We start from the raw sequence: 14,286 nt of genomic DNA, 5'->3' as shown, positions 1-14,286 counted from the left end.
TATGCCAGGGAGATATGTATAGTGTAGCTAAGAAAGTAATACTAAGTGTATGTTGTGTAGTAAGCTGTTAGTTGCCCATATGAATCACCTTAATAATTTGGTCCATTTTCCTCTCAATTTAGCCTACTGTTCTGACTTGGTGGTACACATGTAGCCTATAGCCTGTTTTAGATAAATATCATCATTGAATATTGTAAGAGCTTTCATTGTCTGCTTATATGCCTCCTTTATTTATCCTACGGTTCTAACTTGGTGTACAGGGAGAATACTGTAAGAACAGCCCATGTTCTGAATTATGTCGCTGTACATTTCAAAAGTGCTGAACAAATAGTTATATTGACTATGCCCGTCCTAGCTCGCTCATTGTCTTAATCAAAAATACAGATTGCCTCTTATCCGCTCGTCCACCCGTTATGTCATTGTTTGTAGATCTCAATTGTCAGTAGAAACCAAGTAAACCATATCAGCTATGTTTTTTTAAAAGGCAGTAATTGAGGCTGAATGAATTGTTTTCGCTGTGAGACAAGGCTCTGCTGATAGCCAGGTGTAACAGCGGCAAGGTGTTGGGACTGCTGTTGGGACTCTGCTGTTGGGAGAGCTTTATGTAGGCTCTAATAGTTTGTGGGCACCATTTGTTACCGTTATAGTCCAATTAATGTATTGTTTAGTGTTGTGTAGTGTAGTGGCTTTGCAGGCATGCATCTAAAACATATTTTTTTGTTTGCCCCACCAAGATTTACATGCTAAAATTACCACTGGTGAAGGTGTAGATACAGTGCCATTGGAAAGTATTCAGACCCCTTGACTTTTTCCACATTTTGTTATGTTACAGCCTTATTCTAAAATTGGTTAAATTAAAAACAGAAATACCTTATTTACATAGGTATTCAGACCCTTTGACCCCACTATGAGATTCGAAATTGAACTCAGGTGCATCTTGTTTCCATTGATCATCCTAGAGATGTTTCTACAACTTGCTTGGAGTCCACCTGTGGTAAATTCAATTGATTGGACATGATTTGGAAAGGCACACACCTGTCTATATAAGGTCCCACAGTTGACAGTGCATGTCAGAGCAAACACCAAGCCATGAGGTCGAATGAATTGTCCATAGAGCGCCGAGACAGCATTTTGTCAGGGCACAGACCTGGGGAAGGGTACCAAAAAATGTCAGCAGCATTGAAAGTCCCCAAGAACACAGTGGCCTCCATCATTCTTAAATGGAAGAAGTTTGGAACCACCAAGACTCTTCCTAGAGCTAGCCACCCGGCCAAAGTAAGCAATCGGGGTTGAAGGGCCTTGGTCAGAGAGGTGGCCAAGAACTCGATGGTCACTCTAACAGAGCTCTAGAGTTCCTCTGTGGAGATGGGAGAACCTTCCAGAAGGACAACCATCTTTGCAGCACTCCACCAATCAGGCCTTTATGATAGAGTGGCCAGACGGAAGCCACTCCTCAGTAAAAAGCACATGACTGCCCGCTTGGAGTTTGCCAAAAGGCACCATAGATAAACAGGATTCTCTAATCTGATGAAAAAAGATTGAACTCTTTGGCCTGAATGCCAAGGGTCACATCTAGAGGAAACCTGACTCCATCCCTAGGGGGAAGCATGGTGGTGGCAGCATCATGCTGTGTGGATGTTTTACAGTGGCAGGGACTGGGAGACCAGTCAGGATCGAGGCAAAGATGAACGTAGCAAAGTATAGAGAGATTCTTGATGAAAACCTGCTCCAGAGCCCTCAGGTTCTCAGACTGGGGCGAATGTTCACCTTCCAACAGGACAACGACCCTAAGCACACAGCCAAGACAATGTAGGAGTGGCTTCGGGACAAGTCTCTGAATGTCCTTGAGTGGCCCAGCCAAAGCCCAGACTTGAACCAGAACATCTCTGGAGAGACCTGAAAATAGCTGTCCATTAGCGCTCCCCATCCAACCTGACAGAGCATGAGAGGATCTCCAGAGAAGAATGTGAGAAACTCCCCAAATACAGGTGTGCTAAGCTTTTAGCGTCATGCCCGATAAGACTCGATGTTGTAATCGCTGCCAAAGGTGGTTCAACAAAGTACTGAGTAAAGGGTCTGAATACTTATGTAAATGTTATATTTCAGTTTTTTTTTATTTTTATAAATTAGCAAAAATTTCTAAAAACCTGTTTTTGCTTTGTCATTTTGGGGGTTTGTGTGTAGATTGAAACTATGTAATACATTTTAGAATAAGGCTGTAACGTAACAACATTTGGAAAAAGACAAGGGGTCTGAAAACTTTATAGGGGTAAGGTGACCATGGTGTTGGCATGGTGTTTGCAACGCCAGGGTTGTGGGTTCGATTCCCACGGGGGACCAGTACGGAAAGTAATGTATGAAATGTATGCATTCACTACTGTAAGTCGCTCTGGATAAGAGCGTCTGCTAAATGACTAAAATGTAAAATGATGTAAAATGTATATGTTGACTGTATGTGAGTGTGTGTACATGTTTGTAGTCAGTATGAATGTGTGTGAGCAAACTAAGTGTGTTTGAGTGTGAGTGTGTGTCTGAGGGAGTGTGTAGAATGTATATCGAGTGAGTGTGCATAGAGACAGTGCAAAAATACAAATAAATAGAAGGGTCAAAGCAGTGTAGACATTTTTCTCGCTATTTATGGCTTTAGGATAGAAGCTGTTCGAGAGCCTGTTGGTGTCTGACTTGATGCTCTGGTACCGCTTGCCATGTGGAAGCAGAGAGAATAGTCTATGGTTTGGGTGGCTGGCGCCTTTAACAATTTTCTGGACCTTCCTTTCAGACCGCCTGATATAGAGGTCCTGGATGGCAGGGATCTTGGCTCCAGTGATGTACTGGGCTGTCCGCACCACCCTCTGTAGTGCTATGCGATCGAGGGCAGTACAGTTGCCATACCAAGCAGTGATGCAGCCAGTCAAGATGCTCTCAATGGTGCAGTTGTAGAACTTTTTGAGGATTTGAGGACCCATGCCAAAAAATGTCAACATCCTGATGGGGAAGAGGTGCTGTCGTGCCCCGACAGTTTGTGTGTGTGTGGACCATTTTAAGTATTTAGTGATTTGGACACGAGGAACTTGATGCTCTCGATCCGCTCCACTGCAGCCCCGTCGATGTGGATGGGGGCATGGTCGCCCCCCTGTTTCCTGTAGTCTACGATCAGCACCTTGGTTTTACTGACATTGAGGGACAGGTCACTGACCTCCTCCCTGTAGGTTGTCTCATTGTCGCCGGTGATCAGGCCTACCACCGTCATGTCATCAGCAAACTTGATGTTGGTGTTGGAGTCGTGCGTGGCCTCACATTTGTGGGTGGATAGGGAGAGTGTGAGCGTATGTGCATGCATGGGAAACAGATGTCAGTGTGTGTGTACATCGGGAAATGACCTTTATCCAAAACAGCTTTTTTCCAAATTATTAGCACTTGATGGAACCCTGCGGTTCATCTCTTTGATGTTTAATGAATGTGAACCAGAATGATTTATTGAAGAGCTTTGTGTGTAACTACAGTTCCCACCAGCTGTGTTGGGGGCCCACCACCACCACCTCCCATGGAAGGGACTCGCAGAGAGACAGAAGCATGGAGGGGTGGATGAAAGGATGCAGAACACTCACACACAGTGGGAAATTAAGTGGCTCAACCAAGCCTAACATCGATTGGGTAAACAACGTGTGAGCCTTAGTGTGAGTGTGTGTGTGTGTGTGTGTGTGTGTGTGTGTGTGTGTGTGTGTGTGTGGTGTGTGTGTGTGTGTGTGTGTGTGTGTGTGTGTGTGTACGTGCATGCGTGTGTTTTTTTCTGAAGGAGCGACCTGACACTGTCATGAGGAGGCGAGAACACAGACCGCCGCCTCTGGATTTAGAAACACACAAGTACACTCACAGGTTACCTTGACACAACCTCTTTCTCCTCCATTTTTCTTCCGTTATTTGTTCTTTTTTTCCTTCAGAAGGGTGAGCGGAGTGTATTCCAGGATCTCATGTTTAAAAATCGCCCTCTTCTCTCACTCCTCCTCTTCTCCTCCTCTCTCACTCATTTAGTGTCTTCATAAGAATTCAGTGATACTATATACTACTTCTTCCGAGAAGCACCATTGATGTAAAAAGAAAAAAACACCTCACCTGAGAATATACATTTTCCATAATGAATATTAGATCATGGAAAAGCATTGTGAAGAGGAGTGAATGGAACTCCCCTCTCCTTCCTCTGAAACACATAAGAGAGACTCTGGATTAAACCAATCATCATCAATTACTGAGGTTGTCATCTCTTTGTGTGTTTTGTATAAACTGGACTTCAGTTTTTCACAATGCCGTTATTCTAAATGTGTTTTCATGTAGTGTGTCTCTGGAAATTAGTGATTAAAATGTCACCGTGTCCCATCCATCTTTAGATGAGTTCTGTGTGGTCTGTTTTGATTTGATTCGCCAATGGCAACAGTTAGTCTTACTGGGGTCCGACGTACACTACCGGTTAAAAGTTTTAGAACACCTAGTCATTCAAGGGTTTTTCTTTATATGTACCTTTTTCTACATTGTAGAATAATAGTGAAGACATCAAAACTATGAATTTACCCATATGGAATCATGTAGTAACCAAAAAAGTGTTAAACAAATCAAAATATATTTTATATTTGAGATTCTTCAAATAGCCACCCTTTGCCTTGATGACCGCTTTGCACACTCTTGGCATTCTCTCAACCATCTTCACCTGGAATGTTTTTCCAACAGTCTTGAAGGAGTTCCCACATATGCTGAGCACCTGTTGGCTGCTTTTCCTTCACTCATCCCAAACCATCTCAATTTGGTTGAGGTAGGGTGAACGTGGAGGCCAGGTCATCTGATGCAGCATTCCATCACTCTCCTTCTTAGTCAAATAGCCCTTACACATCCTGGAGGTGTGTTTTGGGTCATTGTCCTGTTGAAAAACAAATGATAGTCCCACTAAGCGCAAACCAGATGGGATGGCGTATCGCTGCAGAATGCTGTGGTAGCCATGCTGGTTAAGTGTGCCTTGAATTTTAAATAAATCATAGACAGTGTCACGAGCAAAGCACCCCCACACCATAACACCTCCCCCTCCATGCTTCACGGTGGGAATCACACATGCGGAGATCATCCGCTCACCTACTCTGCGTCTCACAAAGACACAGCGGTTGGAACCAAAAATCTCAAATTTGGACTAATCAGACCAAAGGACAGATTTCCACCGGTCTAATGTCCATTGCTCATGTTTCTTGGCCGAAGCAAGTCTCTTCTTCTTATTGGTGTCCTTTAGTAGTGGTTTCTTTGCAATTCAACCATGAAGGCCTGATTCATGCAGTATTCTCTGAATAGTTGATGTTGAAATGTGTCTGTTACTTGAACTCTGAAGCATTTATTTGGGCTACAATCGGATGTGCAGTTAATTGACGATTTCTGAGGCTGGTAATTCTAATGAACTTATCCTCTGCAGCAAAGGTAACTCTGGGTCTTCTTTTCCTGTGGCGGTCCTCATGAGAGCCAGTTTCATCATAGCGCTTGATGGTTTTTGCAACTGCAGTTGAAGAAACGTTCAAAGTTCTTGACATTTTCTGCACTGACTAACTGAAGGTAATGAGGTACTGTTGTTTCTATTTGCTTATTTGAGTTGTTCTTGCCATAATATGGACTTGATATTTTACCAAATAGGGCTATCTTCTGTATACCAGCCCTACCTTGTCAAAACACAACTGATTGGCTCAAACGCATTAAGAAAGAAATAAATTCCACAAATTAACTTTTAAGAAGGCACACCTGTTAATTGAAATGCATTCCAGGTGACTACCTCATGACGCTGGTTGAGAGAATGCCAAGACTGTGCAAAGCTGTCATCAAAGCAAAGGGTGGCTACTTTGAAGAATCTCAAATGTAAAATATATTTTGATTATTTATATTTTGCTTATTACATGATTCCATGTGTTATTTCATAGTTTTGATTAGGGATGCACGATATATCTGTGAGCATATTCCAATCGGCCGATATTAGCTAAAAATGCCAACATCGGCATCGGCCTGATGTCTAGTTTAATGCCGATGTGCAAAACCGATGTCGGAGCTGACATGCATACCTATATAACGTTAACCTGTTGAGGACAGACGTTCCCCTAGCCAACAGCCAATGGCATCGCACGGTGCGAAATACAAAACCAACTAAAATACCACAATTCAATTTTCTCAAACAATCAACTATTTTACACCATTTTCAAGATAAGACTCTCGTTAATCTAACCACATTGTCCGATTTCAAAAAGGCTTTACAGCGAAAGCAAAACATTAGATTATGTTAGGAGAGTACATAGACACAAATAATCACACAGCCATTTTCCAAGCAAGCATATATGTCACATAAACCCAAACCACAGCTAAATGCAGCACTAACCTTTGATGATCTTTATCAGATGACACTCCTAGGACATTATGTTATACAATACATGCATGTTTTGTTCAATCAAGTTCATAATTATATTAAAAAAAACTGCTTTTTACATTAGCATGTGATGTTCAGAACTAGCATACCCACCGAAAACCTCCGGTGAATTTACTAAATTACTCATGATAAACGTTGACAAAATACATAACAATTATTTTAAGAATTATAGATACAGAAGAAACGTTCAAAGTTCTTGACATTTTCTGCATTGACTAACTGAAAGTAATGTAGCACTACAGAGGGTGGTGTGGACAGCCCAGTACATCACTGGAGCCAAGATCCCTGCCATCCAGGACCTCTATATCAGGCGGTCTGAAAGGAAGGTTCGGAAAATTTTGAAAGGCGCCAGCCACCCAAACCATAGACTATTCTCTCTGCTTCCACATGGCAGAACTCCTTTATGCAATCGCTATGTCCGATTTTAAAATAGCTTTTCGGCGAAAGCACATTTTGCAATATTCTGAGTACATAGCTCGGCCATCACAGGCTAGCTAATTTGACACCCACCAAGTTTGGGGCTCACTAAACTCAGAATTACTATTAGAAAAATTGGATTACCTTTGCTGATCTTTGTCAGAATGCACTCCCAGGACTTCTACTTCAACAACAAATGTTGTTTTGGTTCCAAATAATCCATAGTTATATCCAAATACCGCCGTTTTGTTCGTGCTTTCAGGTCACTATCCGAAGGGTGACGCGCGAGTGCATTTCGTGACAAAAAAATTCAAACGCACTCAGAAGTACTCAGAAGCATGTCAAACGCTGTTTAAAATCAATTTTTATGCTATTTTTCTTGTAAAATAGCGATAATATTCCAACCGGGCAACGTTGTATTCATTCAAAGGCTGAAAGAAAAAAATGGAGAAGTCTCGTGAAGGCGCATCTCCAGTCTCACTGTCCCCAGACTGACCACTCACAAACAGAGCTGCTGTACTTTGCCCAGAGACAGCAGACACCCCATTCCACTTTCTGGCGGCTTTAGAGAGCCAATGGAAGCCTTAGAAAGTGTCACGTTACAGCACAGATGCTGTAATGTCGATAGAGATGCAACAGAAGGACAACAAATTGTCAGACAGGGCACTTCCTGTATGGAATCTTCTCAGGTTTTGGCCTGCCATATGAGTTCTGTTATACTCACAGACACCATTCAAACAGTTTTAGAAACTTTAGAGTGTTTTCCATCCAAATCTACTAATTATATGCATATTCTAGTTTCTGGGCAGGAGTAGTTACCAGATTAAATCGGGTACGTTTTTTATCCGGCCGTGAAAATACTGCCCCCTATCTCAAAGAAGTTAATAGATGACGTAATGACGCCACTAAAAATACAGGTCTACACAGAACAAATGCAGAAAAATACTAAGCGTACACTTACAACAACTAAACAAGTTCAAGTCGAGCAGTCATTTGAAAGATTAAGAAAATTTCAGCAAGACTACTCAAAGGCGGAATCCATTAACGCCAAGATGATGGAATTCATTTCCCTTGACAATCAATCGTCCTCTGTCGTGGATTATGTTGGCTTTCGCCGACTGGTCGAGCCCCGGTACACACTATTTTTCAGATGTTGCCCTACCAGAGTTACACAGTATTGTTGAAATGTACATCTATTAGTAACTTGCTATAGGCATCACTGCTATTAGCTTCACGACTGACATTTGGACCAGCAGGTCGACGAGGATTTCGTACTGAGGAAAGCCATATTGCATGCTCAAGAATGTGCTGGTTCTCATACCGCTGCTGCCATTTTAATGGTATTTTAGAACATGTTTGAAACATGAACACACTCTTAGCGCCATTCGAACAACTGACTCGAGAAATAAGCTAATCAAACTACGTCTGCAGCAGACATTATACCCTCTGTCATGGCATTGAAACGCCTGCTCAACAAAACTGCAGACACAGACCGTGGGGTTAAAACTTACAAAAGTACTTGAGGCTGTGAACAAGCGATTCATGGCATTCTCTCTGAGCCTCTTTACTGTGTCGCCACAATGCTCGATGCTAGGTAAAAGGACCGCTACTTCGATGCAGACAAGAAACAGGGTTTACGTGAAATGCTACATAAACCGCTGGAAAAGATGGAAATGGACACAGTGACAGTTCGCACCGAGGAAGAGAGACCACGGACAGACAGAGCTGAAACTTCACTGCTTGACATGTATGATGAAATCCTGGTTGAGAATGAAACGACTGAACAAATGAACATCGAAACAGCACAGGAAGTAAGGGAAAGAAATAGGTTTTGATTATGTTTCACTGGTAATGGGGACATACGTAAAGGCCAACAAAATAACTTTTTGGTCAGTGTGGTGTGTATGTGTGTGTAACCTTTATTTAACTAGCCAAGTCAGTGAAGAACAAATTCTTATTTACAATGACGGCTTACCCCGGCCAAACCCGGACGACGCTGGGCCAATTGTGCGCCACCCTATGGGACTCCCAATCACGGCCGGATGTGATACAGCCTGGATTCGAATCAGGGACTGTAGTGATGCCTCTTGCACGGAGATGCAGTGCCTTAGGCCGCTGCGTCCATGTGTGTGTGTTAACTATTTAACTGTACTAGAATGCTTAAAAGGCCGCTAACGTTTAAAATATCGGTTATCGGTATCTGTTGTTTTTTTTTTTGGCAAGGAAAATATCGGATATCGGTATCGGCCAAATGTTTTATATCGGTGCATCCCTAGTTTTGATGTCTTAACTATTATTCTACAATGTAGAAAATAGTAAAAATAAAGAAAATCCCTTGAATGAGTAGGTGTGTCCTAACCTTTGACTGGTACTGTAACATTTTATGGTCAATTACATCATAGGCTGCACTGAAATCTAACAGTACAGCTCCCACAATCTTCTCATTATCAATTTCTTTCAACCAATCATCAGTCATTTGTGTCATTGCAGTACATGTTGAAGGCCCTTCTATATAAGCATGCTGAAGTCTGTTGTTAATTTGTTTACAGAGAAGTGGCATTGTATTTGGTCAACAACAAAAAATTCCACCAGCTTGCTAAGAGCTGGCAGCAAGCTGTTAGGTCTGCTGTTAGAACCAGTAAAGGCCGCTTTACCACTCTTGGATAGCGGAATGACTTTGGCTTCCCTCCAGGCCTGAGGACAAAGACTTTCCTCTAGGCTCAGGTTAAAGATATGACAGATAGGAGTGGCTATAGAGTCAGCTACCATCCTCAATAGCTTTCCATCTAAGTTGTCACTGCCAGGAGGTTTGCCATTATTGATCGATAACAATAATGTTTCCACCTCTCCCACACCCACTTTACAAAATCCTAACTTGCAATGCTTTTCTTTCGTTATTCATTTTTTTTATACATGAGTACGATGGCTCACTGTTCATTGTTGGCATTTCCTGCATAGGTTTGCCCACTTTGCCAATGAAGTAATCATTAAAATAATTGGCAACATCAAATTGTTTTGTGATGAATAAGCCATCTGATTTGATGAAGATGGAGTTGGATTTGTCTTTCTGCCCATAATTTTATTTAAAGTACCTCAAATTCTTTATTTCATTGATCTTGGCTTCATAATACAGTTTCTACTTGTTTTTGTTGCGCTTAGTCACATCATTTCTCAATTTGCAGTAAGTCAGTCAGTCAGATGTGCAGCCAGACCTATTAGCCACTCTATTTGTCCCATCTCTTTCAGCCATACCGTTTTAAAATTCTTTATCAATCCATGGAGCCTTAACAGTTCTAACAGTCAGTGTCTTAACAGGTGCATGTTTATCAATAATTGGAAGAAGCAATTTCATAAATTCATCAAGTTCAGAGTCTGGATGCTCATTATTAATCACATCATACCAACAAATATTTTTAACATCATCCACATAAGAGTCACAGCAAAATCTTTTGTATGGTCTCTTATACACTATTTTAGGCCCATCTTTTGGAACTTTGGCTTTCCTGGATATAGCCACTACATTGTAATCACTGCATCCAGTGGGTACGGATGCAGCTTTAAAACAAGGGCGCAAGGGTCTTTAAAGTAAAGATCCAGGCAGCCTCTCGTTTTAACAATAAATTGTCGAGGTCACCTCCTCTCCTAGGGAGGGTGATGTGTTTGACACCGATATAATGTAGGGAAGAAATCGAGTGGTTCGCTTCCAAAAAGTGGGCCACAACTGGGTAAGTCGAGTTTTTGCACCTAATGGTGCTACGATGCTCCTCGATTTGTGCATTTAATTTGCGCTTCAGTTTTGCCCACATCATTTTTACCACAAGGACAAGTTATAAGATAAATAACTACCTTAGTGGAGAAGACTACTAGACTTTCATCTGAAGCTATTCTTGTGATTATTGTGATTTTGCTATTTATTGTAAATGTTTGTAGGCCTATGTAGCCAAAATGTATCTATGATTGTATGCTATCCATTCATGTTTTTAGTATGTTCTATTTATATTTGAAATTAACCAATGATATCAAGCTACACCCAGCTATGATTACAGACACCTGTGTGTGTCCTTTGACACTATATAAACTAGTGCCCGGCAGTGTCTGTCATTATACCCTAATGAAGACAGCTTGTCTGTCGAAACGTTAGCTATTAGGTTATACAATTATTGCATCTGAGCTCCTAGTGTGTGGCTCTGCTTTTCTTTTTCAAGTGTTCTACTTCGCTTGCCAGCACCTCGCCTAAACAGGTGTGCGTTTCTTTCGCCTCCTGATTAATAACCTGAATCAGAATACAGGCACTGGTTACATTGAGAAGCTTCCTCTTGAGCAGACAGCTTTATGAAAACCAGTCAATATTCAGGTCCCCCAGAAAGTAGACCTCTCTGTTTACATCACATACATAATCAAGCATTTCACACATATTATTTAGATACTGACTGTTAGCACTTTGTCGTATATCACAACACTTCAATAACACTGAACATAAGATCTTCTTTAAGCATTACAGGGATATTGCTCTGAATATATACAGCAACACCTTCCCCATAAGCATTTCTGTCTCTTCTATATATGTTATATCTTTGCATTGCTACTAATGTATCATCAAATTAATTATCTAAGTGAGTCTCTGAAATAGCTAATATATGAATGTTATCTGATGTTAGCAAGTTATTGATTTCATGGACCTTATTTTATAAGGGTACATATATTAATATGGGCTATTTTCAGCCCTTTCCTGGGTAGCTGATCAGAGATAGACAAAGCAACAACAACAAAAATATATTCAGCAGTCCATTAATCAGTTGGTGTGTGTAAATGTACCTGGGGCGGCAGGCAGCCTAGTGGTTACAGTGTTGGACTAGTAACTGAAAGGTTGCAAGTTCAAATGCTGTCCTCTCTCAATGACTTACAGATTGCTGTCATCTTGCCGTGCTCCTGTTTAAACCTATCGAGCTGACCCTGGGAGAACTGCAAACTGTTCTGCAGGTGCTGGACCTCTATGGTCAGGTCATCTATTATTTTATTAGTTGACCACCAGTATTTGGACAACATTTACATTTGAGTCATTTAGCAGACGCTCTTATCCAGAGCGACTTACAGTAGTGAATGCATACATTTCATAAGTACTTTTTATTTTATTTTTTTTATTTTTTATTTTTTTTATGTGCTGGCCCCCCGTGGGAATCGAACCCACAACCCTGGTGTTGCAAACACCATGCTCTACCAACTGAGCTACAGGGAAGGCCAAAGGCCAAAGGACAAAACACGAAGTTATTTTCTTGTTGTTGTAAGAACTGCTTGTAGAACTACTATTATTATTATTTATTTTAGTAATTATCTTTTTATTAGAATGTTATTGTCTTTTAACAGGGGTTACATAGACAACCAAACAAAGTGCACCAAACAGACTAAGTATAATAAAAGGAATAAGGATACAGCAAAATATTATACAAAAAGGCAGTCATAAAATGGAGAAATAAATATATACAAACGTCACAATTATAACATGGGGCATATATGGGAGGTTTTCTACATAGAACCACAATGGAGACCAGATTTTCCAAAATATATCAGACTTCTGGTTTAAATCAAAGGTTAGTTTCTCTAGGGGTAGAATAGAAGAAGCTTCAGAAAGCCATATTCTCACAGATGGTACTTCAGGTGCCACAATATGCATTTTTTGGGCTAAGTAAACAAGGGTATTGAACAGATATTTTAATTGTCTGTATTGTCTACTTGTTGAATGTTTGTGAAGTCTTGATTTGTGGTTGTTTGTAATGTCTTGTTAATTGGTGTTGGATCCCAAGAAGATTAGCTAGCATTACGAGGTTAGCTAATGGGGATCCTAATAAAAAATACAAATTACGTTCAGAGTCAGGGTCAAACACAACGTTACAATCAAGGTACGGCAAATATTAATTCAGTTAAAAAGTTAATTGTCTACCCAAGATCTTCTGGGTGTGTAAATAAATATCATTCCAATAAGACTGGATTCTGCTAAAGTACCAAAAAACGTGCTTGAAGGTGCCAGTATCCTGTTTACATTTGAAACATAAATGTGATGCATTGGAAAACATTCTGTGAAGGCGGACAGGTGTAAAGTAGGTTATATGAAAAAAATAGAAATGTAGGTATTCTGGCTAATAATGTCTGTTGGCGCCATCTACCAAAAATGTAGTTCATTCAGTGAGTTTATATCCATGTATAAGACATTTCGTTATTAAAAAAGTGTGTAATTGAAAAATTGTGTGTGTTTTTGTGTGTGTGTACCTCGGAGCCTAATATTGCTGCAGGCTCTGACTGCTGTGTCTCCTCCAGGAGAAGACCGGTAATTGCTTTCATAGAAATTACCCAGTTTCGATCCACTAAGGAAAGCACTAGAAGTTCTCCGTATCCTTGAAGCGGGCCAGGACTGTCATTATGTATAATTTGTCTCATTTTGTTTCTGGTCAATAGATAATGGAGGAACCGAGCACATTGACTACTGTCTTCTTCTCTCAAGTTGTGCTGAGTATACATACAACCCAGCTGAAGAATGGCCTCTGCTTTAGTTGTACTCTTATCCCTGTCCCTCAGGATGTTGCTGGCAGACAGACATCTGTAACATCAATGGAGTTGGTTTCAAAGCCAATGTGGTTGTTCAATAGAACATCACAGAAATTCAGCCACAGAGATAATAGAATTAGGTTGTTGCTTAAATGAAATGCTTCTAGTCCTAATTGTGCAGACGTAAATAACTAACAGGTGTAAATCTATAGGTAATGTAGATGCATATAATCATTGTATTGAGTAAATAGTCCTTATCTGTCATTAGGGAATGAATGGGGATGGAAAGGAATTGACATATGATGAACATACAGTATGTTCCCTTTTTTTCAGGGATTAGTGTTATTGATTGTGTGGTCTGAAAAGGTTGTACGTACAGAGACAGGATCAACGTTTTTTAAGTCAGTACTAGAGGTCAACCGATTATGATTTTTCAACACCGATACCGATTGTTGGAGGACCCAAACAAAGCTGATACCGATTAATCGGCCGATTTTTATATATATATTTGTAATAATGACAATTACGACAATACTGAATGAACACTTATTTTAGCTTAATATAATACATCAATAAAAATCTATTTAGTCTCAAATAAATAATGAAACATGTTCAATTTGGTTTAAATAATGCAAAACAAAGTGCTGGAGAAGAAAGTAAAAGTGCAATATGTGCCATGTAAAAAAGCTAACGTTTAAGTTCCTTGCTCAGAACATATGAAAGCTGGTGGTTCCTTTTAACATGAGTCTTCAATATTCCCAGGTAAGAAGTTTTAGGTTGTAGTTATTATAGGACTATTTCTCTCTATACCATAAGTATTTCATATACCTTTGACTATTGGATGTTCTAATAGGTACTTTAGTATTGCCAGCCTAATCTCGGAAGTTGAT

The sequence above is a fragment of the Salmo salar genome, chromosome 21 (assembly GCF_965601325.2).
Source record: "Salmo salar chromosome 21, fSalSal1, whole genome shotgun sequence".
Lineage (NCBI taxonomy): Eukaryota > Metazoa > Chordata > Actinopteri > Salmoniformes > Salmonidae > Salmo > Salmo salar.
The sequence above is the reverse complement of the archived record's forward strand: the minus strand, read 5'-3'. Positions refer to the sequence as shown.